At 48.3% G+C, this 26,756-nt stretch overlaps 1 protein-coding gene and 1 long non-coding RNA gene across 5 annotated transcripts in view; one reads left to right on the top strand and one right to left on the bottom strand.

Annotated features, from left to right (window-relative positions):
- TACC2 (transforming acidic coiled-coil containing protein 2) overlaps nucleotides 1–24,250 on the bottom strand; it is a 310,387-nt gene extending 286,137 nt beyond the window's left edge. For 2 of the 4 annotated variants that reach the window (XM_063961851.1, XM_063961854.1), the window contains exon 1: nucleotides 23,980–24,250. The gene's annotated coding sequence lies outside the window, so the exon portion shown is untranslated. The remainder of the gene's footprint in view (nucleotides 1–23,979) is intronic. The other 2 variants (XM_063961853.1, XM_063961855.1) reach the window with 1 other exon arrangement.
- Nucleotides 23,626–26,756, top strand: part of LOC135056540 (uncharacterized) — a 50,060-nt gene continuing 46,929 nt past the window's right edge. Inside the window, exon 1 of the long non-coding RNA XR_010244005.1 lies at nucleotides 23,626–23,686. This is a non-coding gene — a long non-coding RNA (uncharacterized LOC135056540). The remainder of the gene's footprint in view (nucleotides 23,687–26,756) is intronic.

The raw sequence follows: 26,756 nt of genomic DNA, 5'->3' as shown, positions 1-26,756 counted from the left end.
CTCTTAATGTGTAATTGCCATCACCTGTGCTGACACCCCTTTCTTATAATTAACCTATTCAAAACAGGTGCCGGCAATCATACATTAAGAGGGAAGTCCAGGAGCAGATCATTTTGTCTCTCCTGGAGCGGATCATGTTGGGAGGGGTTGGGTATGGCTTACCGGAGGCCGGGATCCCGGCGTTCAGCATCCCAATGCAGGGATACCGGAAGCAGAATGGAGAGGGCGCACACGAGCGCAACAAAGGCCCTTGCAGGGAATAGTCCCTGCTAGTCGGTATGCCGACTGTCGGGATGTAGGGGTCGTTATTGTGACTGGTGATCTCCTGACCGCTGGTCACACAACTACATCCTGTTGGGAGGTATGCTGTATGGTACCCCAGCATCATAGCACATTAGTATTATTAGAACAAACTGTACAATACAGTAAAATCTTTTTATACATGTGTGACAGATTTACATAGACGAGGTAAAATCCAACTCACTTTATTTTCCACCACAGGCAAGCTACACAGTTTCAAGCAGGATTCGCAGGCAGTGGCAAACGCAGGATTTGCATAGGGGGGGTTTCCAGAACTGGGCGGAGCCAATCACGGGGGTGGGGACTGAGGTGACCCAGTATATGCTGGGTCCGTAAAACTAGCGTGTGTGTGTGTGTGTGTGTGTGTGTGTGTGTGTATATATATATATATATATATATATATATATATACACATATATATACAGTATACATATATCTACACACACACACACACACACACACACACACACACACACACACACACACACACACACACATATATATATATATACACACATACATATACATGGGTGGTCTTCAGTATGCCGGCGGTCGGGCTCCCGGCGACCAGCATACCGGCGCGGGGAGCCTGACCGCCGGCATACCGACACTTATTCTACCTCGTGGGGGTCCATGACCCCCCTGGAGGGAGAATAGAATAGTGTGGAGCGCGTAGCGTGGCGAGCGCAGCGAGCCCGCAAGGGGCTCATTTGCGCTTGCCACACTGTTGGTAAGCCGGTGGCCGGCCTCCCGGCGCCGGTATGCTGGTCGCCGGGAGGCCGGCCGCCGGGAGATCGTAGTGAACCCATATACACATATACATAGCATATTAAACATGCATACATATATATATATATATATATATATATACACACACATACAGTACACATATATATATACACATGTATATATATATATATATATATATATATATCTATCATATGTGTGTGTGTGTGTGTGTGTGTGTTTATATGTATGTATGTATGTATATACATGTGTATATATGTAGGCACATAGATATATATGTACTATAATTAAAATAACGTAAACTTTTATTGCACTTGCAAGTGCCACCAGGAAGACAGCAGGCTGCAGAGGACGCTAGACAGTCATTAATAATACTCATGCAGCTAAATTTAAAAAAAAAAAAAAAATAATTTTTTATTTTTTATTTTTTTTTAGTGGAGGGGGGTTTCTGGGTACTCGGAACCCCCCCCCCTGGGTGCGCCACTGGCAGGTCAGGTTTAACAGCAACAGAAGTCACAGCCAACAGGGTACAATCCTCTCAATAAAGTTGATACAAAGATCCAATGGTTCCCAAGGTAGTCCCCAAACACCCCTTCTATTGCCTGGCCAACTACTTCAGCATCAGGAACAGTTTCCCAGTGTCTCACCTGCTTCTTTTACCAGGCACACACAGGTGATTGTAATCATGCCTGCTGCTCATCTTTGTACAAAATACCTGGCCTGGATCTGACATCCTGCATTTTACATTTGTGCTATCCCTGTCACATTCCTCCCCCCTTAGCTTCAACCATCCTGGTGAAGCTAAGAATTCCCCAGGCGAGCTTTCTGCCTAACCTACCACTATCTGCGCCATCCATCCAGGGACACACCCGTCCACTATCTTCCAGAGTTCCTCTTCTTCACTCCCTTCCTTCTCCTCGTCCCTTAGCTTCACCACAGGGTTGTTTGGAGTATTGGGATACATAAAATTTCTGGAAAAGGCATCTGCATTGAGGTGCTGTTTCCCTGGACGATGCAGCACCTCAAATGTGAATGGCTTTAAGGCCACAACCAGCGGGTCACATGAGCATTTACTTCCTTGTTTGTGTGCATCCACTGTAAGGGTGCATGGTCTGCGATCAACTTAAATTCTCATCCCATCAAATGATAGTATAAGGATTCTACTGCTCGCTTAATCGCCAAGCACTCCTGATCTACAGTTGAGTAGACAGCAATTTCCGGCTAAGGTAGAGGATAGGTTTCTTCTCCCCATCTACCTCCTGGGAAAGGACTGCCCCTAATCCTGTTCCTGAGGCATCAGTTTGTAATACAAACTGATACATACATCTGCGTACATACATCTGCAATATTCGGAGCTTGTAAAACATGCTCTGCTCCTTATGCTTGCCTCAAATCCTGCCAAGCAGTCTCTACCAACTCAGACCACACTATTTTATCTGTAGACTGTTTTTCAGGCATTCAGTTAGTGGTGCCCTCTACTGGCAAAGTCACGTATAAATCTGCGATAGTTGTGACTTACATTTTGGTTTAGGCCATGTGAGGACTGCTTCCACCTTATTGGGCTGTTGTCACGATCCGGGTAACTGGACGCCATTGTCTCCTGAGGCTGGCTCAGCGTTCCATATGTCTCCTGAGGCTGGCTCAGCGTCCATATGTCTCCTGAGGCTGGCTAAGCGTTCCAGGGCTGGATCTCAGCGGTGTTGCTGAGATCCACACTCTACATCTTCCTCCTGTCATCCAGCAGCTTTCCAAGGAACTGTTACTGTTTCTTTTGCTCAATTCATTCCTGAAAAGTACTGCTGTTGTTTTATAAGAACTGTGCTTAATAAAAACCATAGACTTTTACTTCAGTTGTCGTGGTCACGCCTTCGGGCTTTTGTACTGCATCCCACCTGCATGTCTAAGGGTCTGATCCAACCCTCTAAGTTTACATACATCTCAGCCCCTACAACTGAGGCTTCCTCTCATCAGCTCCAGCCCTCAGTTGTGACAGCTGTGGTTTAACCTGCCCTCTGACAACAATATATCCTAGGTACCTTGCCTCCACCATTCCAATGGCACAATTATCTGGGTTTTCAGTGAACCCGTATGCCCAAAGAGACTGTAATACTACCTCTACTTTTGGAAGGCAGGGAGCTAACCTGGCAGCCCATTCCTCCTCTGGCCACTTTAACCGTGCGGCAGTGCATTCAAAGGTGCACAAAAATGCCTCATCTGAGGGTGTAAATTTTGTACCACTTCCCACTGCTGCCCACTTTTTCTTATTTCTGTTAACTCAGCATGCAACAACCGTATTTGGGTTTGCTGACCTATAGCCAGCTCAGCAAACACTTTCATCAGCTCCTCCATGTTTCCCTGCTTTTCCTACACTAACTTAGCAGGCTTAATTAACATAATCTATGGCAAGTCAGATTCCCAGCACACTATCTCAGCTGGTTCCCTTAACACTGCACATCGGGCCTACTTCAGAGTTGATCACAGCAGTAAATTTGTTAGCAGTTAGGCAAAACCATGGGGGTCATTCCAACCCGATCGCATGCTGCACTTCTTCGCAGCAGTGCGATCGGGTTGGAAATGCACATGCACGACGGCTGCATTTGCGCAGGGGCGTTGTTGCCCGGTGACAGCGATGTCGCGAACAAACAAATACAAAGTTTACACAGTACTAGCTAGCTTTCAGGAACTGACTAACCAACAAAGATTCAGCAGCATCTGCCTAACCTGAGAAGAGGGTTTATATAGCAGGTGCTGTCCACGCCCCACTCAGACCTCACAGACTGTGAGCACAAAAACCAGCACCGGATCCCCTGCTGTGCACAGAGCCTGTAACCACTGCACAGCAAAAGACCCGAACCGGAGTATCAGCTACGCTCAGGTTACTCCGCTAGCACTTGTCTCCCGGTTGCCATGACGACGTGGCAGCACAGAGCAGGAGACCCTAACAGTACCCCCCCTCTGACGAGGGGTCAAAGAACCCCTACCACCGGGTTTATCGGGGAACTGCGAGAAGAAAGAGCGTAACAGTCTGGGGGCATGAAGATCACAACTGCGCACCCACGACCGCTCCTCCGGGCCATACCCCTTCCAGTGCACCAAAAATGACAGCCGACCCCGAACCATCTTGGAGTCAAGAATCCTTTCAACAACAAACTCCCTCTGGCCACGTATCAGAAGAGGGGAAGGTCTTCCACTGGAAGAAGGATTACAAATCGCCCGTTTTAAAAGGGAACAATGAAATGTTTTATTGATACCCATAGAACGGGGTAGATCTAACTGAAATTCCACCGGATTGATAACCCTAGTGATCTTATAAGGACCGATGAACCGGGGGCCTAACTTATGAGATGGCTGTCTCAACTTCAAATTCTTGGTAGACAACCAGACGAAGTCTCCTAATTTGAAGCTGCAGGGTCTTTTCCGCTTATCAAAAACCCTTTTGGTCACTAATGACACAGACACAAGGGCTTTCTTTACTTTCCTCCAAATACCTCTAAGGACCGAAACCATAGAGGAACCATCAGGCGTGGAGTCCTGGGGGTCAAAAGAATTGGCCTTAGGATGATGCCCATACACACAAAGGAAGGGAGAGATCCCTGTAGCAGAGTGAGCCGCGTTGTTATAGGCAAACTCCGCCATGGACAGATGAGCAACCCAGTCAGTCTGACACTAGGAGACATAACACCTGAGGAACTGCTCCAAGGACTGGTTCACCCTTTCAGTCTACCCATTAGACTGCGGATGGTAGCCTGACGACAAGCTGACAGAAATCTGGAGATCGGAACAAAATGCCCTCCAGAATTTGGCCACAAACTGGGATCCGCGGTCAGAGACCACATCAAGTGGCAACCCGTGGAGGCGCACAACATGCAGCATAAATAATTCAGACAGGCGTCTGGCCGATGGCAGCCCAACCAATGGAACGAAGTGCGCCATCTTCGAAAACCTGTCAACGACAACCCAGATGGCTGTCATCCCCGAGGATTTGGGCAAGTCCACCACAAAATCCATTGAAATGTGGGTCCATGGCTTAGATGGAATAGAGAGTGGATGTAATGGGCCAACAGGAACCCCTCTAGGAGTCTTATTTCGGGCACAGATGTCACATGCCCGAACCCACTGATCCACATCCCTAGCCACCGAGGGCCACCCCACCGCCCTAGATAGCAACTCCCGAGTTCTGGCAATACCCGGGTGACCTGCCGACTTCTTGGCATGGAATTCCAGGAACACTCGCTGTCTTAACCTAGGAGGCACAAACAAAAGACCTACCGGAAGGTCTGGAGGAGCCTGCACCTGTGCTCTAAGGACTAATGACAAGAGGTCCTGGGTAATGCCCACTTTAATACATGATGGGGACACAAAGGGCAATGGCTCCTCGGTGGTCTCCGGGATTGGAGCAAAACTCCGCGAGAGCGCATCAGCCTTGATGTTTTTTGACCCAGGGCGATATGTTATCAAAAAATTAAAGCGAGCAAAAAACAAAGCCCATCGTGCCTGCCTGGCATTGAGGCGCTTCGCTGACTCTAAATATGCCAAATTCTTATGGTCGGTGAGAATTGAGACCACAAACTTAGCCCCCTCAAGCCAGTGTCTCCACTCCTCGAGTGCATCCTTAATAGCCAACAATTCCCGGTTACCCACGTCATAATTCATCTCGGCAGGCGAAAATTTACGGGAAAAGTAAGCACAGGGATGAAGGCGATTATCAGACACCCCCATCTGAGAGAGCACTGCCCCAATACCCATCTCAGAGGCATCCACCTCCACCACAAAAGGACGCTCTGGATCTGGGTGTCGCAGCACCTTGGCCGAGACAAATGCCCTTTTGAGACGGGCAAAAGCCGCTTTGGCCTCACAAGACCAGTGAGCAACATCCGCCCCTTTCTTAGTGAGTGCCACCAAGGGCGCCACTATAGACGAAAATCCAGCGATAAATCGTCTATAAAAATTCGCAAAGCCCAGAAAACGCTAAAGCGCCTTCAAACTAGTGGGCTGCACCCAATCCAGGACTGCCTGTACCTTGGAACCCTCCATTTGGAAACCTTCTGGGGAGATAATATATCCTAGAAATGCGATTTGCTGAACTTCAAATTCGCACTTCTCCAGCTTCGCCCCAAGCCGGTGGTCTCTGAGTTTCTGGAGGACTAGGCGTACATGCTTCCGATGTTCCTCCAGGGAATGGGAGTAGATTAGGATGTCATCTAAGTATACAACTAAGAATCTATCCAAATATTCCCTGAGCACATCGTTCATGAAGTCCTGGAAGACTGCCGGGGCATTACAGAGCCCAAAAGGCATCACCAAATATTCATAATGCCCTGAGTGGGTATTAAAGGCAGTCTTCCATTCATCCCCCTCTCTTATTCGGATTAGATTGTACGCACCGCGTAGGTCAATCTTAGAAAAAATGGTGGCAGTACGAAGCTGGTCAAACAAGACCGAAATGAGAGGCAGTGGGTATGAGTTTTTTTTTTTTTTTTTAAATTCAATATTTTTTATTGAGATTTTCAGTTTTGCGTTAACACTTCACACATACAACACACAAACAGAGACCACACCCAACATGTGTGGAGATAACAGTACATGTATGCAGTCTATAGTATTTTGAGTAAACATTATTACCTATAGAACAAATAGTCACAAAGCATCGGTGTCTTAACTCAACACATCTAGAGCATAACAGTTCCCTGAAACTCTTAGACACAGCAGAAATGTCACAGTATGTTACAAATATCATAGCAAGGCAGGACCGGCCGCGGGGACCCCCCTCTCACACAACATCCCATACTGACACACTGGAAAGAACCCGGTTTTAACTATATCTCTCTTTGTAATATTTAGAATCCAACCATCTACCCCATATTGTTGACCATTTCTTCTCCACTTTCCTAGCCAGAAATACAAATTTTTCATGCGCAATTGTTTCATTGACCAGGGATATCCACGCCCCAGATGTCGGGGCTTCACTGGCCAGCCATAGCCGGGCAATACAGACCCTAGCTAAAGCGCATAGGTTAATAACGTATCGCCTACTAGGTGGGTCCAAGGCTTCCTCGTCCACAATCAACAGTGTACAGAGCGCAGGAGTACACACGAGGGAGGGAATACCTGTGTCACACAGGATCCGTATAACCGCCGTCCAAAACACAGACACGCCAGGACACACCCACAGTAAGTGCCAGAAGTCTGCATCCACGGCTCCACATCTAGGGCATTGCGAGTTGTGGGCACCCCCGATATGTGCTAATCTCACCGGGGTCATATACACCCTGTGTAGAATGTATAGTTGTATTTGCTGATATCTAACAGAGGAGGTGGAGATCCGATGGGCCCCCATGGCAGTATTCCATGCATCTTCCGATAGCATGCCCACATCTGATTCCCACCTACCCCGAAGAGCCGTGAGAGGGTCACTATGGTGCATTAGCAGGATACGACCATATATCCTAGAGACTAAGTGTCCCGAGTCTAGCGTCTGCAGCACTGTTTTAACCGGGGAGTCAATTAAGACTGGAGGGCCATTTGGGAACTGGGCTGCCAGTGCATGTCTCAACCGTAGGAATTGAAAAAAGAACCTTGAGGGAATGTTGTGTACGTGTTGAAGTTGTTGGAAAGAATTGAGAACCCCATCACTATATATATGGCCCATAGATGATACTCCCCATCTTCCCCAAACCTCTCGGACCTGGAGCTGACACAGTTCAGGTAACCCATATATATTATCCAGAGGGGTGTCAGGGTCGACGCCCCGGCCCCGCATCACCGAGTGCACCATTTTCCACACCAGGATGGCTTGCTTAATAAGCGGTATTGTGGACATTTTAACACTGCCACAGAGAAGTAGCTGTAATGGGGAGCCCCCCGGGTAGTCGTGATGCAACATCAGTGAATGCAAAGCCAGGGGATCGAGATCATTAACCCACTCCCAGATATGTGTCAATTGCGCCGCGTAGTAGTAAAAACGGAAATTGGGGAGGGCCAGACCGCCCATTTCACGTGTTCTGGTCATGGTATCTAGTTTTAAGCGTGCACGTTTACTGGCCCACACCAGGGAGGAAATCAACCCATCTATTTGTTTAAAGATCTTCTGTGGAATATAAACGGGTGATTGCTGCAGGACATAGAGAAGCTTGGGCAGGAAGACTATTTTAACCATATTAACCCTCCCCGTGACTGTTAAGGGCAACTTACCCCATGTCTGCACCCGGCCACGGAGGTATACTATTTGAGGAGTAATATTGAGAGAAGAGAATTTTTGAGGGTCATTAGACACCCAAACACCCAAATATTTGAATGAATACACCCACTTCAATGGAAGAACCATCAATGGGGGGGCAGGGGCCTCACCCTTAAGTGGGATAATAAAGGATTTCTCCCAGTTTATCAGTAAGCCAGAGTATCGCCCAAACCCATCAATAATTTCCAAGATCCTAGGCATAGACTCAGCATAGCGATCCACAAACATCAGGATGTCATCAGTGTATAGGGCCACTCTGTCCTCCCGAGCACCCACTTTAAGTCCATAAATACCCGCATCTGTTCTCAGAAGACATGCCAGGGGTTCAACGGCCATAGCAAACAGAGTAGGGGACAAGGGACAGCCCTGTCGCGTGCCTCTAGACAGGGGAAAGGAGTGAGATACGAAACCATTGACCGCCACCCTTGCCGAGGGAGAGGAGTACATCAGTCGGACATATTTAATAAATTTCGGGCCGATGCCAAATCTACGCATAACTTCCCATAAATATTCCCACTCCACAGAGTCAAAAGCCTTAGCGGCATCCAGCGAGACAACAATGGAGGAGGAAGGGTCCGCCCGGGGGATTTGTAGGTGGGTAAACAAACATCTGAGGTTAATGGAGGTCGATTTATTAGGCATAAATCCCGTCTGATCCGGGTGTATAATGTGGGAAATAACTGTATTTAATCTGCCAGCCAATATCTTGGCCAAAATTTTAATGTCAGTGGGTAGGAGGGATATAGGACGGTAGGATTCCACTCTCTTGGGATCCTTGTCAGGCTTAGGGAGAACCACAATCACTGCCTCCGCCATAGACGGGGGAAGAGAATCCTGTGTAAACATCTGGCTATATAACTCAAGTAGGTGGGGGACAAAAAAATCCAAGTTATGTTTATAAACCTCGGATGGTATTCCATCCAATCCCGGGGCTTTACCACTAGGAGAGGCCTCAATCGCTGCTCTAACTTCATCGGGGGAAATGGGCGCCTCCAAAAGGTCGCAAGCCTCCCCGGACAAGGTGGGGAAGCCGACACGGTCTAAATAATCATTTAACTGTGATGAGGTGCAATCTAATTTAGATTTATATAAGCGACTATAGAAGGATACAAATTCAGCCGTCATCTGTGGAGTCTGGGTCAGGTGGACACCTTCAGCGCTCACAATCTCTACCACCACACTAGTAGGTCTGTCTCCCCGAGCCAGAGAAGCCAGATACGTCCCCGGCCTGTCCCCCGGGGCATAAAAGGCATGAGATGAGAAGAGGAGTCTATGCTGAGTCTTTTCCATTAGGTAATCTCTCCATTCCCTCTGAGCCGACAACCAGGCTAACTTGGAACCGATCAAGGAATCCTGCAAATATTGTAGTTCTGCAGCGACACTCCGGGTCTCCAACTCAGCCTCCCTTTTCCTATAGAAGGATTTTAATTCTGACACCCGTTTAATCAAACTCCCCCGTAAAAAGGCCTTAAATGTGTCCCATAGGTTAGAGATAGACTGGTCGGTGCTATTCAGCTCGAAGAACTCCCGCCATGCGGCCACCATTTCAGATCCATCTCCCATGTGAACAAGCCAGAATGGGTTAAATTTCCACACAGCTTGACCTCTATCACAATTAAAATCTAAATTAAAGGTCAAGGGGGAGTGGTCCGATATACCTCTAGTCTCATATCTAATGTTACCGACGCGGGGAACCATGTCACTCGAGAGGAGGGCCAGGTCAATCCTAGAGAACGAAGAATGGGAGTGTGAGAAACACGAGTATTGTTTAAGAGAAGGGTGTCTCAGTCTCCATGGATCGACCAGGCCCAACCCCGACACCACATTTGCAAACCCAGACCCCCCAGGACCTGCAGCAGACGGAGACATGGAGAGCCTATCCATGACCACGTCCAGCACATTATTGAAATCCCCCAAACAAATAACAGACACCCCGGGAGACAAGGCCATGAACCCAGCAACCCTCTTAAGTACATCGGGGGAATATGGAGGGGGCACGTAGACTGCCAGCAGGAGGACAGGAACATAAAATAACCTACATTTCAAAAACACATATCTCCCCCATGGATCCGTTTGTATAGATTCCATTACAAAAGGGACTGTCCGCTTAATAAGGACTGAAACCCCGCGCGAGGCGGACGTGTGCATAGAGTGATATGCCCAACCCACCCAGGGCCTCTTCAGAGAGAGAATCTTACTGCCTACCAAATGTGTTTCCATAAGACAGACAATATCAGCCGCATAGTGTTTGAGCTGTCGGAGCACAAGAGACCTCTTAACTTTATCATTGAGCCCTCTCACATTCCACGAAACCACCTTAATCCCCGTCATAGTACAGCAAAGGTATAATCAGTGCAGCGCCCCGCGGCCGGTCAGCCCCGCCACATACAAATTTTGCAACCAGACACCACTGCTTATATTGCATGGTTGTAAACCACGTACTTTCTCTACATACATTTCCGCTCAAAAAATAAACATAACCCAACCCCCTCCCCTTCCCCCCACCCTGTATACCACCCCCAACATGCAGCATACCTGGATCCCAAAACTGAGTGTTCATACCAAAAACTTAATATAAACCTAACTGTATTGCACCATCGGCCAGTGCAAACACTTCTTGATCGGGGCCAAGAATATAATGACTCTCGGGAATAGAGAACAACTATAAAACCACAAAATTAGAAGGTTGCTCCCAGCCATTAACTTTTTCCCCCTCGAAAACAAAAAACAAATGAGGGGGGATCATAAAGATCCACCCCCTAGGTCCCACTAATATCCAGAATAAAAACACACTCGGATATCAAAAAACCACCTATGTCAGGACAAGCATTCAGCAATCCCCCCTCTCCCCCCATCCTCCCGCACAGAGACCGTTAATACAACAGGAAGAAAAGAGATCATACGAACCCCAAGGTATAACCAAACACAAGAACATATCAAGTATATCGTGATTGACTTAAAGGGTATACATATGTCCTGTCTAAGCTGCGATAACAATGTAAAGGGGGCATTGGTAGCACTCAAACAGGCCCGCCCTGAACTGCGTGAACAAGGTAGCGGGGGCTAAAGGGAACAGTGACAGCAATCAAACATTCCCGCATCCTGTCGCCTCGCCCTAACCAGCACATATATCTCAAGCAGACAAAATAAGTAACTAAGAAAAAAGGAGGAACAGGAGAAAATCAGCCTTCGGAATCAGCCGGATATTCACTAATCTGCAAGGGCACGTCTCGCCGGGAATCGTCTATCCAGCCACACCATGGCCTCACGAGGAGTCGTGAAAAACTTTGTTTCCCCATCAGCCACCACCCGCAGTCTAGATGGGAAGAGCATGGCATACGGCAGTTCAAGTTCACGGAGTCGCCTCTTGACAGGTAGAAACTGAGCCCTATCTTTTTGCACATCCACCGCAAAATCCGGAAATACCGATATTGACGATCCATTCCATTTCAAAGGGCCCTTAGTACGAGCCAGCCTCAGGATTGTGTCCCGGTCACGGAAATGGAGGAACTTAGCAATAAAGGTACGGGGTGGGGCCCCCGGTGGCAGCGGGCGCATTGGAACTCTATGAGCCCGCTCTATAGTGAAATACGGTGAGAATTCCTCAGATCCAAAAAAATCACGGAGCCACTTTATGAGAAACTCCTTAGGAGCGGAGCCTTCTTCTTTCTCAGGCAGGCCAATGAAGCGGACATTATTGCGCCGCAGACGCCCTTCCACGTCCGTAAGCTTTTTGCGAACATCATTCATCTGAGATTCCAAAGCATCAGTGCGGCGACCCAGCGGGCCGACGGAGTCTTCAACATTGGATATACGGGTCTCCGCTTCTCCCACTCTCTCTCTCACCCGCTGTAGATCTTGATGAATAATGGAGAGGTCGGACTGCACTTGCCCGATTTTATCAGCCAGACGCACTTCACTAGCATTTACCGCGTCCAGAACTCTCTGCAGTGCAGCATCAGGAGGATTAGAGGAGACGGAACTGTAGGCAGGAGAAGGAGGTGATACCTCAGATCTTGTAGCCTCTGCTCTCCGCAGCTGAGGGCCCTGGTCACGAACAAACTTATCCATCGCTCCCGCCGACGCGCCGGTCTGGCGGCCTTTCACCATTTTGGACAACACGGTGTCAGTGCAGGAGATATCAAAATAAATATAAGCAGAGAGAGGGGGGTTGCCCACCCCGACCGGTCGCCGGGCGTCAGACAGCTGCAGGTACGTATATAACGCCAGCAGGGTCACAACCTCAGGATATATGTACAAAGTGCTTCCCCAGCACCCTGATCACAGTGTGGTGAAGGAGGTCCAGGTAATGGCCGCCAAGGCAGTAGTTCCACAAGCACTCAGAGCGACCCAACACCCCTCTAGATTCCTCTGACAGGCTCAGAGGCGATTTACTTATATCCTGCAGACCCCCACAAGTATATTTCGGCTGGCTGGTGCAGGCGGCGGCGGATAGCGGAGCCGCACTTCCGGCGTCGCGGGCAGCGCGTCCCGGCAGCAACCAAGACGGCAGACGGATCTTCAGCCGCGGCCTCCCCCGGGCTCCACAGAAGACCAGCGGGGCGGTGGAGGGGATCACAGCGCCCGCGATCTCCCTGCACTTCAGGCGGCTGCAGCGAGCGGCGAGCACACAGGAGTCAAACTTCCGGTCCTGGCACAGATCAGGGCCCGCCGGCGTCCAGAGCTCCCGGATCTCCAGGAACAGCAGTGGCAAGTACAAGATTGCTCCAGGGGGGGCAGGGGGCACTCATAAAGCGGTGGCTGCAGTGTGGGACCCAGGTGGGGGTACAGGATAAAGTTACAGGATACTGTGGCTGGAGAGCTGCACAAACTGAGTGCTACTCCATGCCCGTCCTGGCCACGCCCCGTGGGTATGAGTTTTTAATCGTGATACGGTTCAATTCCCTGAAGTCGATGCAGGGTCGCAATGAACCGTCCTTTTTACCCACGAAGAAGAACCCCGAACCAACTGGAGACTGTGAAGGTCTGATAAATCCCTTAGCCAAGTTCTCCTGAATGTACTCTGCCATAGCCTGAGTCTCAGGACGTGACAGGGAGTACAACCTGCTCTTGGGAAGCTTAGCATTCGGCAACAAATCAATGGCACAGTCATAGGGGCGATGGGGAGGTAGTACCTCTGCAACTCTTTTGGAGAACACGTCCGCAAAATCTGCATAACATCCTGGCAATCCTGGCAAACTTAGCTGCGAAAGCCTGACTGGAAGGCTCAAGCAACTCCTGAAACAATCAGTACCCCAACTAAGAATCTCCCCAGAGACCCAGTCAAATTGAGGATTGTGGGCCCTTAACCAGGGTAACCCCAACACCAATGGGGCAAAAGTACAGACAGTCACATAAAAGGACAATTTTTCAGAGTGTGTGGCTCCAATAAACAAAGAAATCTGGCTAGTGCAAGAGGTAATTTTACCCTGGGATAATGGTTCCCCGTTTAACCCACAAATCTCTATCTCCGATGCCAAGGGTACTAAGGGAACAGAGTGTTTCAGGGCGAATTGGCGGTCCATAAAAACCCCGTCGGCCCCACTGTCCACAAAGGCCTCAGTCTTGACAGTTTGACCGAGGATCTTCAAGGTCACCGGAATGATAAAAGTCTTCTTGGGAAATTCTGACTTCTGGCCTGACAGGATATTTCCCATGACCCTCAGGCCCTGAAGTTTTCCGGCTTTTCTGGGCATGATACTACCACATGACCTTTATTCCCACAGTACAAACATAACCCCTGCTGTCTCCTCCGCGTCTTCTCACGCGAGGAGAGGCGGGTAGCCCCAATCTGCATAGGCTCCTCGGAAAATTCCTCAGAGTCTGAGGTTCCCTTGGGAAAGAAGGAAACCTCGGTCTCCCTTTCAAGCCTGCGCTCTCTCAGCCGTCTATCCACCCGAATGGATAACTGCATGAGCTGATCCAAGCTATCAGGCAAGGGATATTGTACCAGTTGGTCTTTTAACTGGTTAGAAAGACCTCTTCGGTACTGGTGTCTCAGGGCTGGGTCATTCCACTGGGTATCATCGGCCAACCTCCGAAACTCCGTACAATAAACCTCAACTGGCCTTCGCCCTTGCTTAAGGATCGAAATCTGAGCCTCGGCTGAGGCCGTCTTGTCAGGGTCATCATACAACATGCCCAGTGCCGTAAAAAAAGCATCAACACTTTTAAGCGACGGACAGTCAGGCTGCAACCCATATGCCCAGACCTGTGGGTCTCCTTGTAGCAAGGAAATCACTATGCCCACCCGCTGAATCTCCGACCCAGAAGACTGAGGCCTAAGCTGGAAATATAGCTTGCAGCTCTCCTTGAAACAAAAGAACTGCGAGCGATCTCGATCCGGGAGATTTACTTTCGGCTCCTTAACCCCTGAAGGCACTGCTGCTGCGGGAGCTCCGCCAGCGGCCTGCGAGGTGTGCATTTTAATGGACAAATCATTAAATTGTCGAGTCAGGACCTGCACCTGATCGACCACCTGTTGCAAAGTATTTTGAGGGGTATGCTCCATATTCCCACAAAATTTCAACAGAAGTATTAGGCTGCTGAATATGTTATGCACACCAGTGCCAGCAGGAATGTACTGGTGTCTGAACGGAGAGGGATGCAAAACAAATGAACTCACAGACAGACTGGGGAATATGACATTACATACATAGAAGGTGATAGGGTAACAAAATAAACACAAAGTGAACAGAGAAGCCCAAAGGCTAAGAAACTGGGTGTCTCCCTAGTATTAGGAATGCTCAGATGGAAAGAAGCGAGATGTTGTGATTTAATACGTAGAGAACCCGAAATGCTGTTGCTAAGGGCAACAGCAAAACCCTAAAGGGTTACCAATGGGTGTGGCAGTAAACTCCTTGGTCAGAGATGGAGTAATAGACACAAGGAGAGTCTCCACAATCCTAGTCCTCACTTGCAGTGCACTGGTTCAGCTTACTGCCACTAAACTGACACCTGAACACCTTGCACAGTGAGAAAGGATTTTGGCAGGCAAGTCTGAGAATACAGCCGCAAACCTGCTAGGTTCACAGAGTAGCAAAAGAACCCCAGCAGGTTAAACGACTGACTCCAGTCTTACTGCTAGGTCTGGATTGGCAGAGTGTAATACCAAATCTCAAGGCCTATTTGCAGTAAGCAACAAACAAATACAAAGTTTACACAGTACTAGCTAGCTTTCAGGAACTGACTAACCAACAAAGATTCAGCAGCATCTGCCTAACCAGAGAAGAGGGTTTATATAGCAGGTGCTGTCCACGCCCCACTCAGACCTCACAGACTGTGAGCACAAAAACCAGCACCGGATCCCCTGCCGTGCACAGAGCCTGTAACCACTGCACAGCAAAAGACCCGAACCGGAGTATCAGCTACGCTCAGGTTACTCCGCTAGCACTTGTCTCCCGGTTGCCATGACGACGTGGCAGCACAGAGCAGGAGACCCTAACACTTCCTTTACACAAAATTTGTTTTGCATAGCAGGGCTGCACAAGCGTTTGCAGCCCTGCTATGCAGAAATACACTCCCCCATAGGCGGCGTCTAGTTGATCGCACGGGCAGCAAAAAGTTGCTACGTGTGATCAACTCAGAATATCCCCATGGTTTTGCCCAACGGCCAAATGACAGTCACTTCTGATGCAGACCTCAGATGATGTAGCATTTTGGTGAGTGTTTCTCCTATCCCTAAACCTAATCCCTAACCGTCCATCTAGTACCTAACCCTAACCTCCCCTCCACACAGCCTAACCCTAACCTAGCCCCGCAGTCTAATCCTAACCCCTCTCGTGCCTAAATGTAACCTCCCACCATACAGCTTAACCCCAACCTACCCCTGCAGACTAACTTAAATCCTCCTTCTAGTGCCTAAATATAACCTCCCACCACACAGCCTAACCCTAACCTACACCCGCAGCCTAACCCTAACAATCCTCTTGTGTCTAAATCTAACCTCCCCCATACAGGCTAAGCTTAGCCTACAATGGCAGCCTAACCCTAACCCTACCTCTAGTGCCTAAATCTAACCCCCATACAGCCTAACCCTAACCTACCCCTGTAGCCTAACCCTAACAATCCTCTTGTGCCTAAATCTAACCTCCCCCATACAGGCTAACCCTAACCTACAACGGCAACCTAACTCTAACCCTCCCTCTAGTGCCTAAATCTAACCCCCCATACAGCCTAACCCTTACCTACCCCCGTTGCCTAACCTTAACCCTTCATCAATTGCTTAACTCTAACCTCCCCCCACATAGCCTAACCCTAACCTATCCCCGCAGCCTAACCCTAACCCTGCTTCTAGTGCTTGACTCTAACCTCCCTTCACATAATCTATCCCTAACCTACCCCTGCAAGTTAACCCTAACCCTCCCTCTAGTGCCTAACCGTAACCTCCCCCTATACAACCTAACCTACCACCACAGCCCAACCCTAAACCTCACTCTAGTGCCTAACCTTAACCGCCCCCCACACAGCCTATCCCTAACCTATCCCCACAGTCTAACCCTAATCGTCCGTCTAGTGCCTAACCCTAACCTCCCATGTACACTTAACCTACCCCCACAGCCTAACCCTAACAGTCACTGTAGTGCCTAACCACCCCAGACACAGCTTAACCCTAATCTACCCCTGCAGCCTTACCCTGACCCTCCTTCTAGTGCCTAACCCAAACCTCCCCCAACACAACCTAACTCTAACTTATCCCCACTGCCTAACTCTAACCCTTCCTCTAGTACCTAACCCTACCCCCCCATGCATAGCCTAACCCACCCCTGCGACCTAACTCTAACCACCCCTCCATACAGCCAAACCAACACTCTAGTGCCTGAACCTAACCTCCCCCCACACCACCTAACCCTAACCCAACCCCGCAGCCTAACTCTAACCCTTTCTCTAGTACCTAACCCCAACACCCCCACACACACAGCCTAACCCTAACCCTCCCTGTAGTGGCTGACCCTAACCTCCCCCACACCGCCTAACCCTAACCCCCCCCCCGCAGCCAAACCCTAACCTTCCGTCTAGTGACTAACCCTAACCTCCCCCCACCCAATCTAACCCTAACCTAGCACTACAGGCTAAACCTAAGGCTGGGTACACACTAGATCGACTGCCAATCATCACGATAAATTCCCTTCAGTCCCGGACTAGCGGGGATTGGTATCCGGTCATAGAACTACAGTACGATTTTCCAAAAAATTGAATTTCAAATACACAAAACAAGTTCCTATGCTGCCTCTGTGACAAAAAGAGGCTCCACAGATCTATTTAGGTAAACAACATATAACCAAAAAATGTCCCAGATATGGCGCAAAAGAACAATTTCTCCTATGAATTATACAGTGTGATGCTTACTTTTTTAATAAAAACCTTTTCTTTAGAATTGACTCCAGACTTTTTGCACTGTGATCTCACGATGTACTCATCGAGAGAAGAGAAACATGATCGTGCAATATACAGTAGTCTTAAAAATGGAACAGATTTTATTAGTACATCACACTCACAATAAAATATAAAAGACAAACATACCACAACACATGTGGTTAATGGGGCACGTCTCTCCTTCACAACCAATCCACACCGTCTGGATATTTCTGGTATACACATCCCACCAGTCTGTATTAGGTGCAGGTCTCAGGGGCAGTCCCCAAACAGTTCATCAGGCCACCAAATGCTTAAGTAAAAACATACACAGTCAATAGGTTGACCCCAAATGGTCAACATACAAAAGGTTGACAGAGTGAATAGGTTGACATGGTGAAAAGGTCGACAGGTAAAAGACAGATAGTGCTTAAAGCCGACAAACTCAACTGGTTGACAGCTCCAAAAGGTCAACTATGAAGGGGATAATTATAACCTGTGCCGAGCACAGCAGCAGCAGAGCAATGGGGGTCATTCCGAGTTGATCGCTCGCTAGCTACTTTTTGCAGCCGTGCGATCACATAGTCGCCGCCCAATGGGGAGAGTATATTTGCTGTGTAAGGGTGCGATCGCATGTGCAGCCGAGCGGTACAAAAATAGTTTGTACAGTTTCTGAGTATCTCAGAACTTACTCAGCCGCTGCGATCACTTCAGCGTGTCCGGAAACCCGCCCTGCAAACGCTTGGACGCGCCTGCGTTTTTCCAAACACTCCCAGAAAACGGTCAGTTGACACCCATAAACGCCTTCTTCCTGTCAATCTCCTTACGATCGGCTGTGCAAATGGATTCTCCGTTAAATTCATCGCACAGCAACGATCCGCTTTGTACCCGTACGACACGCCTGCGTATTGCGGTGCAAACGCATGCGCAGTAGTGACCTGATTGCTGCGCTGTGAAAAACGTTAGCGTGCGATCATGTCGGAATGACCCCCAATGTCCCTTGCCCGAAGCAATGGGAGCGAAAGAGCCCGCAGGGGTACACATTTCCAATAATTTGGCTCAGATATGGTAAAACTTACAAATTGATCCCCACCCCACATAAAAACAGGTGTCACTTACTTTGTGTTGACCATTTCCATGTAAACCTTTTGACCCTGTCTAGCTTTTGTCCCATCAACCTTTTCTACTGTCAAACTTTTCCATGTCAACCTTTTGACCCTGTCGACCTTTTGCATGTCAACCATTTCAGGTTGACCTATTGACTGTTTATCTGTTTTACTGTAGAGCTATTGAACCGCACCCGGATGGTCATACACATATGAAAGACGGAAGGACATTATCATTGCGTCCGTTTACATTGCATCTTTCATCGGCCCTGTAGCAGAGCTGACTGGAAGACGTCACTAGTGTCCATAGAAGCTCACAAATCAGGCGTACACACTACACAATGTAGGCGAGTTGTGGTTACAAAACAGTAAATCCTCCTAACATCCCTGTAGTATGTACTCGGCCTAACCCTCCCTCTAATGCCTAACCCCCCACCGCCCAACGCTAACCTACCCAACATCCTAACCCTCCCTCTAGTGCCTAACCCTAACCCCCCACCGCCTAACCCTAACCTACCCCCCAGCATAACCCTAACCCTCCCTCTAGTGCCTAACCCCACCCACCCCCCAAACACACAGCCTAACCTAACCTCTCCCCCATGCAGCCTAACCCTAACCTACCCTTGCAGCCTAACCCTCCTGGAAGCATGTCAACATTGTGAACCCATCAACAGTTTCAGGATGTCAACCTCGTGCCTGTCGACAATTTGAACCATGTCAATATTCTAATGTCAACATTGTGTTGTCAACTTTATGATTACTATCAACCTTTTGACCAGAGACACGCTGCACATGTGCATTGGGCTGGCCAGGTCTGAACCTGGAGGCAATGTGATAGTGTAAGCGCCACTCTGCTTCCAGCTCTGTGCCCAGCACAGGCTCTTACTGGTGCCTGGCAAGGGTTTTCTGCTAAACTGGAGCAAAGATTTTCACTATTAGTCGTTATTATCATATGGTAATTGCAGTACAATCTGGGATATCTCCTATATATTAGCCCAGATCTGTGACTTTGTGACTCATTTGCTAACGCTGGGTGGAGTCACAACGCTGGGCGGAGTCAAGTCACAGATCTAGGAGATATAGGAGAATAGGATAATAGGAAAATACACAGGAGAATAGGATATATAGATATAATTACTGATAACAGTACATAGTGACCGCAGGATAGATATAATTACTGATAACAGTACATAGTGACTGCTGGATTGTGCGGAAACAGCAGCAGCGGCAGCGGGTTAAGCCTCTGCCCAAGCCCTGTCACCCGCTGCCAGCCATTGGACACATGGCGGAAGGCTGCGCTGTGATTGGACGGCCATGTAGCGACATGATTGGCTCCCGCTTGGTCCCCGCTCTTTCATGGGGCTGCTGCCGGTCACTGCGATGAGAAGTGGCGGAGAGTTCGGTAAGGTGACCGTGCGGCACATCCCATGCCACTGAGCCCCTCCCGGTCACCGGGCTCCCCCCTGGTCCCTGCTATATGGAGGGAGATGGGGATGGTCTGTACCGGGAAAACCAAACCGCTCCTGGCCAACTGCGTGATCCTGAGCGGGATGAGTAACATCCTCTTCCTGCTCTACGTGGGCTGGGTCACCAACTACATTTCCGGCCGCCATGTGCGTCCACTGAAGCCACCCGACACCGGCGGTGGGGGCAGCAGCAATAGCAGGCGGCTGGAGGCTAAGGACAAGGGGGACACCCTGCCGATCATCCAGAGGCTGGAGCCGCTGGAGAGCGTCATCAACTGGCACATACAGGGTAACCCAACTCCCCCCTGTCTTATACTGCATATATACTACTGTATGCTGCCTCTGTATTACATATATATACTATACCTACCTCCATCCCACCCGCAGTACCCCTGTACCCTCCCCTCCACCACCCGCAGCGCCTCTGGACCCCCTCCCCTATCCTCCGCACCCCCGCACCTGCCCCTCCCCCACCCACAGCACCTCCGCCCCTCCCCCACTGGCGGCACAGCTGCACCCACCCCTTCCCCACCCCCAGCACCCTCCCGCATCCGCGACATCCCTGCACCTACCCCTCCCCCATCTGCAGCAACCCCACTGCTCCCCCACTCACAGTGCCTCTGGACCCCTTCCCCCATCCATGGCCACCACTTCCCGCCCCTCCCCTCCACCACCTACAGCACCTCCCGACCCTCTCCCCCATCCACCCCCCCCTGCATCTGCCCCCCCTCCACCCGCAGCATCTATAGACACCCTCCCCCATCTGCGGTCCCCCCCGCACCCGCTACATTCTGTACATCGTGCCCTGCAGCCGCTGTTCACACAGTTGCAAGGGGCTATGCCCCCTTCACCATCGGATGCCCTTTCATCTAGTATATTTAACCACTAACAAAACTAGGAATGCAGGTAATACTCCATATAATACAAGTATTGAATCCCAGAAAGGCGTGAAGGGGTTAAGGGGGCGTAGACCCTTGCGACGGTGTGAAGAGCACCCGTAGGGCGCGATGAAGCACTTAGTATAAATATACCCCTATAACAGGTTGACCCTAAGTGTGAGGATAACATCTTAGAATATAATGTCTGTTTATGAAGAGATTTGATTTTATGAAGTGAATTAATAGTTCAAATAATATTTATTATTATTTACCTAGGATTCTTACCTAGGATTCTCAGCAAAAAATGTCTAGTTGGGATTTATATAATTATTTATTATTGTTTGCTTTTGCTATGCCCTGTCTATAGCATGATCTCCCAGCCCTGTGGGCCTGTACGCTGCTTTACACTACATTACTGCAGGTGTAGTATTCTTTAGCTGCTCACTTGCCTTTGCTTGTAGCACACAGTTACATATTTGTCTGCTGATCAATGGAGCCTTTTGTCATCTCTGTTTTCACAGACGCTGTGGTTCTTTTCAGTGTGCTGCGTGTTTACCTCTAGCTATTTTATGCAGAGGAGTGTTCATTTGGGAAAGAACACAATTCTACAAATTAAGGATATCATATTGAAGGGTTGAGTATGGTATGCCGACGGCCAAGATCCCGGCAGTCAGCATACCAACGCCGAGATATCAGCCGCCAGAATGCCAGCAGGGGGGAGAGCACAATGAAGACTCTTGCGGGATTGCAGGGTCGGTGGCTCGCCACAAGTTCTATTCGCACTCTATGGGTGTCGTGGACACCCACGACTGGGAATAGCCCCTGTTAGCCAGGATTCTGGCTGTTGGCATTGTCAGTGGTCGGGATTCCAGTGTCGGTATACTGACTGCCAGGATCCTGATTGCCGGTAATGTAACTGCATCCCATATTAATTGGTATTGAGAATTGAAGCTGACGGCAGATGGAATTTTGAACCATAAACAAAGAAAAATATGAAAGGTGGTGATGTTGTTTTTGGCTGGAGAACAGGACCTCCAAGTAAACCAGGAGAAACTGATAAGGGAAATGGAGGGTTATGAAGGCAAAAAATCTTGAGAGTGGATGCCCAGTAAACCAAGAGAGCAAAAGAAAGAATGATTTATTAAAGAAGTAAGAAACTAAACAAAACCAGAGAAGACACGGTAGAAAATGGCATTAAGGGGAGAAAGTAGGGATCTGAGGATGGGATGAAGGGGTAAAATAAGAAGGAAAGATGGGCAGCAGAAAGGGTATACAGTAAAGGGAATGGGGATATAAATCGAAGAACTAAGCAAGACCAGAAAGGGACGCATTATCAATCCTATACCAGGGAGACCAAACTGCATAGAACTTATCCACTGTGCTGTTTTGGAGACCAGTTATGTAGTCCATCTTAGAAACAAACCAAATTCTGTAGAGAAGCTCTAGGTGGGCCGGGGAGAGGGTTTCTTCCAGGCCCTAGCAATCTGGTATTTGGCTGAACAAGATATATGCGGGATCAGCTCGGCGACAGGCTTGTGTAGCTGGCAGTCTTGGGCACAAAGGAATAGTGAAGCCAGGGAGAGGGGAGAGCTTAGAGGGGCTACAGAGGCTATGATTGACTGATCCATAATCCAGAAGGGTCTAATGAGTGGGTAGGATCACCAAACGAGAAAACATGAGATCAGTAGCAGTAGGGTATATTTGGTGCAGGCGCTTCAGGACAAGATACCAATGAGTCTTACTTTATAGAAATTGTCCTTGATGGAGACAATAATAGAACATTTAAATATATCTGAAAACTGCTTCCCAGCTTTCCTCATCCAGAGATGTTCCTAGATCCGTCTTCCAGGCATTTTCATGAGTGTCCAGAGGAGGATGGTCCAGGGTTAAAATAGAATGGTATAATTTGGAGATAATACCTCTGTCCATAGGTCAGTGGATACTAAGGCACTTCATTGCTGTGGGGTTGTGGAGGGAATCAGAGGTGGTGAGGGAAGAGGTTACGAAGTAACCGAATTTGGTGATACTGACAAAAGCAGGAGTGAGGTATAAGGTGCTTCTCCCGGATCTGAGCAAAAGATTTGGGGGCAAATCTGCCTTAGATGTGTGGAAGGGGATGATGTCAGCTGCGGTCCAATTAAAAGCCATGTCGGGTAATTGGCCCCGATGGAAAGAGAGGTTATGCCACAAAGGAGTTTGATTTGATGGATAAGAGAAGTGAGAGAACAGGGCAAGAAAATCCCAGATGGACAGATTGTGATCAACAGCTGGAACCCATAGGGCAGAAAGTATCTCTAGTTTTTATTGGTAAGAAAATAAGATTAAAAACTTGTACTGCAAATCCTATTCCAAACAACATATCACAGGCATACAAACAATGCTTGAAGGAAAACAGCAACACAGTTCATACCTCCGAACTGTCATTATTTAACTATGTTGTAATTGGTTTGCAAGTTTGAGAGGAATGTTCCATTCACTTGCCTTGTGAATGGGTGCGCTGCTGGACACACTCCCATAAAGTATGACCACTCGCACCTACTCTCAAGCTGGTTTCCGCAAGGGTTTTTGGTATGGCTACACAATCTATCAAGTTGGGAGGTATGTTTATATTGTATAATTAAAGTAGAGGGGATTTATATTTTAGAACTAGACCTCCTTTAAGTATGTGTGAACACTAAGGTACTTGTTAATACATAATAATTGCATGAGATAGATGGATAGATAGATAGATAGATAGATAGATAGATAGATAGATAGATAGATAGATAGATAGGTGTGTGTGTGTGTGTGTGTGTGTGTGTGTGTGTGTGTGTGTGTGTGTGTGTGTGTGTGTGTGTGTGTGTAAAACAGGCATCAATACAGTATGTACAGTACACATAATCATTTCTTACCCGTCTAATACATCCAAGGAAATCGACCTCAGGTTGGATCTTTCTCTCGCATTAACAGTTTAGTCCTCCCATTAGAGTCTCCTCTGAACTTTATATTATCCTTTAATGTTTGTCTCCAAGTCACACCAGAGAGTGCCAGAGATCTGTCTGTTTGTGTCTTTCTCCTCCCTGTTCTGCTGTTTAATTCTGCCAGCTATCTAGTCAGTACAGAGTCTCTTTGCCCATAAGCACTCTCCTGTCTGCTCGCTGTGGATGTTGATCCTCTCTCCTGGGCAGGTCACATGTAGCAGGCTTCTATAAATGGGATTTAAAACTCTGGTGAAGTGTAAGGAATCTGATCCCAGAGCTGTATAACGGGCCTGGGAATGCTCACACAGTGCAATTAAGGGGGGTGAGCACATACAGGAACAGAACCGTCCCAAAGACATGAAATCAGATACAGGATTAGAAGTAAGTTTAGAGATGTGCGACGGGCACTTTTCGTGTTTTGTGTTTTGGTTTTGGTTCTGGTTCCATGCTTGTGTTTTGGACCTGGATTGGTTTTGCTGAAACCACCCATTCGTGTTTTGGTTTTGGATCTGGATGATTTTTGAAGAAAAAAACCCATAAATAAAGCTAAAATCACAGAATTGGGGGGTAATTTTGATCCTACGGTATTATTAACCTCAATAACATTCATTTCCACACCTCACAAGGGCCCTCATTCCGCTAGCTTCCATTGTTCGCTGCGTAGAAATCATTTAAACAAACGGCAAAACTATGCATGCGTATGGGCCGCAAGGCGCACACGTGGCGTACGGGTACAAAGAGCATCATTGTTTTGCACTGCTTATAGCGACGATTCCATTCGCACAGCCGATCGCAAGGAGATTGACAGGAAGTGGGAGTTTATGGGTGTCAACTGACTGTTTTCTGGGAGTGTTTGGAAAAACGCAGGCGTGTCCATGCGTTTGCAGGGTGGGTACCTGCCATCAATTCCGGGATCTTCGTCGCAGCAATCATCGCAGTCGCACAGAATATGTAACTACAGGGCTGGTCTTATTTTGCACAAAATGTTTCTGTAACGCTCGGCTGCACTGGCGTTCACACTCTTGCAAAGCGATAATACACTCCCCCGTGATTGGCGACTATGCGTTTGCACGGCTGCTAAAATTAGCTAGCGAGCGATCAAATCAGAATGAGGGCCAATATTGTTTTTAAGCCAAAAGGTTGCACCGAGGTGGCTGTATGACTAAGCTAAGCGACACAAGTGTGCGGCACAAACACCTGGCCCATCTAGGAGTGTCACTGCAGTGGCAGACAGGATGGCAGATTTAAAAACTAGGCCCCAAACAGCACATGATGCAAAGAAGAAAAAGAGGTGCAATGAGGCAGCTGTATGACTAAGCTAAGCGACACAAGTGTGTGGCACAAACAACATGGGACATGTTGGAATTTGCCCAGATGTAATACACGCACAATATTGGTGGCACAGGAGAGCGTCACCCTAAACCACACACACACGGCAAACCCTGTAAAATTAATTTGGATAATAATAACCCTTTTATTTGGAGCTATTATACTAATATGCAGCACAGGCGAGCATACCCCTACACCACACAGGGCACACCATGTAAAAAGTATTTGGATAATAATATAAGTAATGCATATAACCCTTTTATTTGGAGTAAATAAATATACAGCACAGGACACCACCACTGGACTTATGGCAGCACAAGACACCACCACTGGACTGATGCAGCACCAGACAGCACCACTGGACTAGACTTATACGGCAGTACCCCTGGACTTATACGGCAGTACCCCTGGACTTATACGGCAGTACCCATGGAGTTGTACGGCAGTGTCATACAGGATGGCACTTTAAAAAACTAGTCCCCAAACAGCACATGATGCAAAGAAGAAAAAGAGGTGCAAGATGGAATTGTCCTTGGGCCCTCCAACCCACCCTTATGTTGTATAAACAGGACATGCACACTTTAACAAAGCAATCATTTCCGCGACAGGGTCTGCCACACGACTGTGTGACATGTCTGAAATGACTGGTTTGTTTGGGCCCCCACCAAAAAAGAAGCAATAAATCTCTCCTTGCACAAACTGGCTCTACAGAGGCAAGATGTCGACTTCATCCTCCGATTCCTCACCCCTTTCACTGTGTACATCCATGTCCTCACAGAGTATTAATTCGTCCCCACTGGAATCCACCATCACAGGTCCCTGTGTACTTTCTGGAGGCAATTGCTGGTCTTCCTGGAGGAATTTATAATTCATTTTGATGAACATCATCTTCTCCATATTTTGTGGAAGTAACCTCCTACGCTGATCGCTGACAAGGTTACCAGCTGCACTAAACACTCTTTCGGAGTACACACTGGAGGGGGGGCAACTTAGGTAAAATAAAGCCAGTTTGTGCAAGGGCATCCAAATTGCCTCTTTTGACTACCAGTATACATTTGGATTGTCTGACATGCCTACTTGGATGCTGTCACTCATATAATCGTCCACCATTCTTTCAATGGTGACAGAATCATATGCAGTGACAGTAGGTAGACATGTCAGTAATCATTGGCAGGTCCTTCAGTTCCGACCAGATGTCAGCACTCGCTCCTGACTGCCCTGCATCACCGCCAGCGAGTGGGCTAGGAAATCTTATCCTTTTCCTCACAGCCCCAGTTGCAAGTGAAAATGAAGGAGGAGCTGTTGACGGGTCACGTTCCGCTTGAGTTGACAATTTTCTCACCAGCAGGTCTTTGAACCTCTGCAGACTTGTGTCTGCC

This window comes from Pseudophryne corroboree, chromosome 3 (genome assembly GCF_028390025.1).
Source record: "Pseudophryne corroboree isolate aPseCor3 chromosome 3, aPseCor3.hap2, whole genome shotgun sequence".
Lineage (NCBI taxonomy): Eukaryota > Metazoa > Chordata > Amphibia > Anura > Myobatrachidae > Pseudophryne > Pseudophryne corroboree.
The sequence above is the reverse complement of the archived record's forward strand: the minus strand, read 5'-3'. Positions and strand labels throughout refer to the sequence as shown.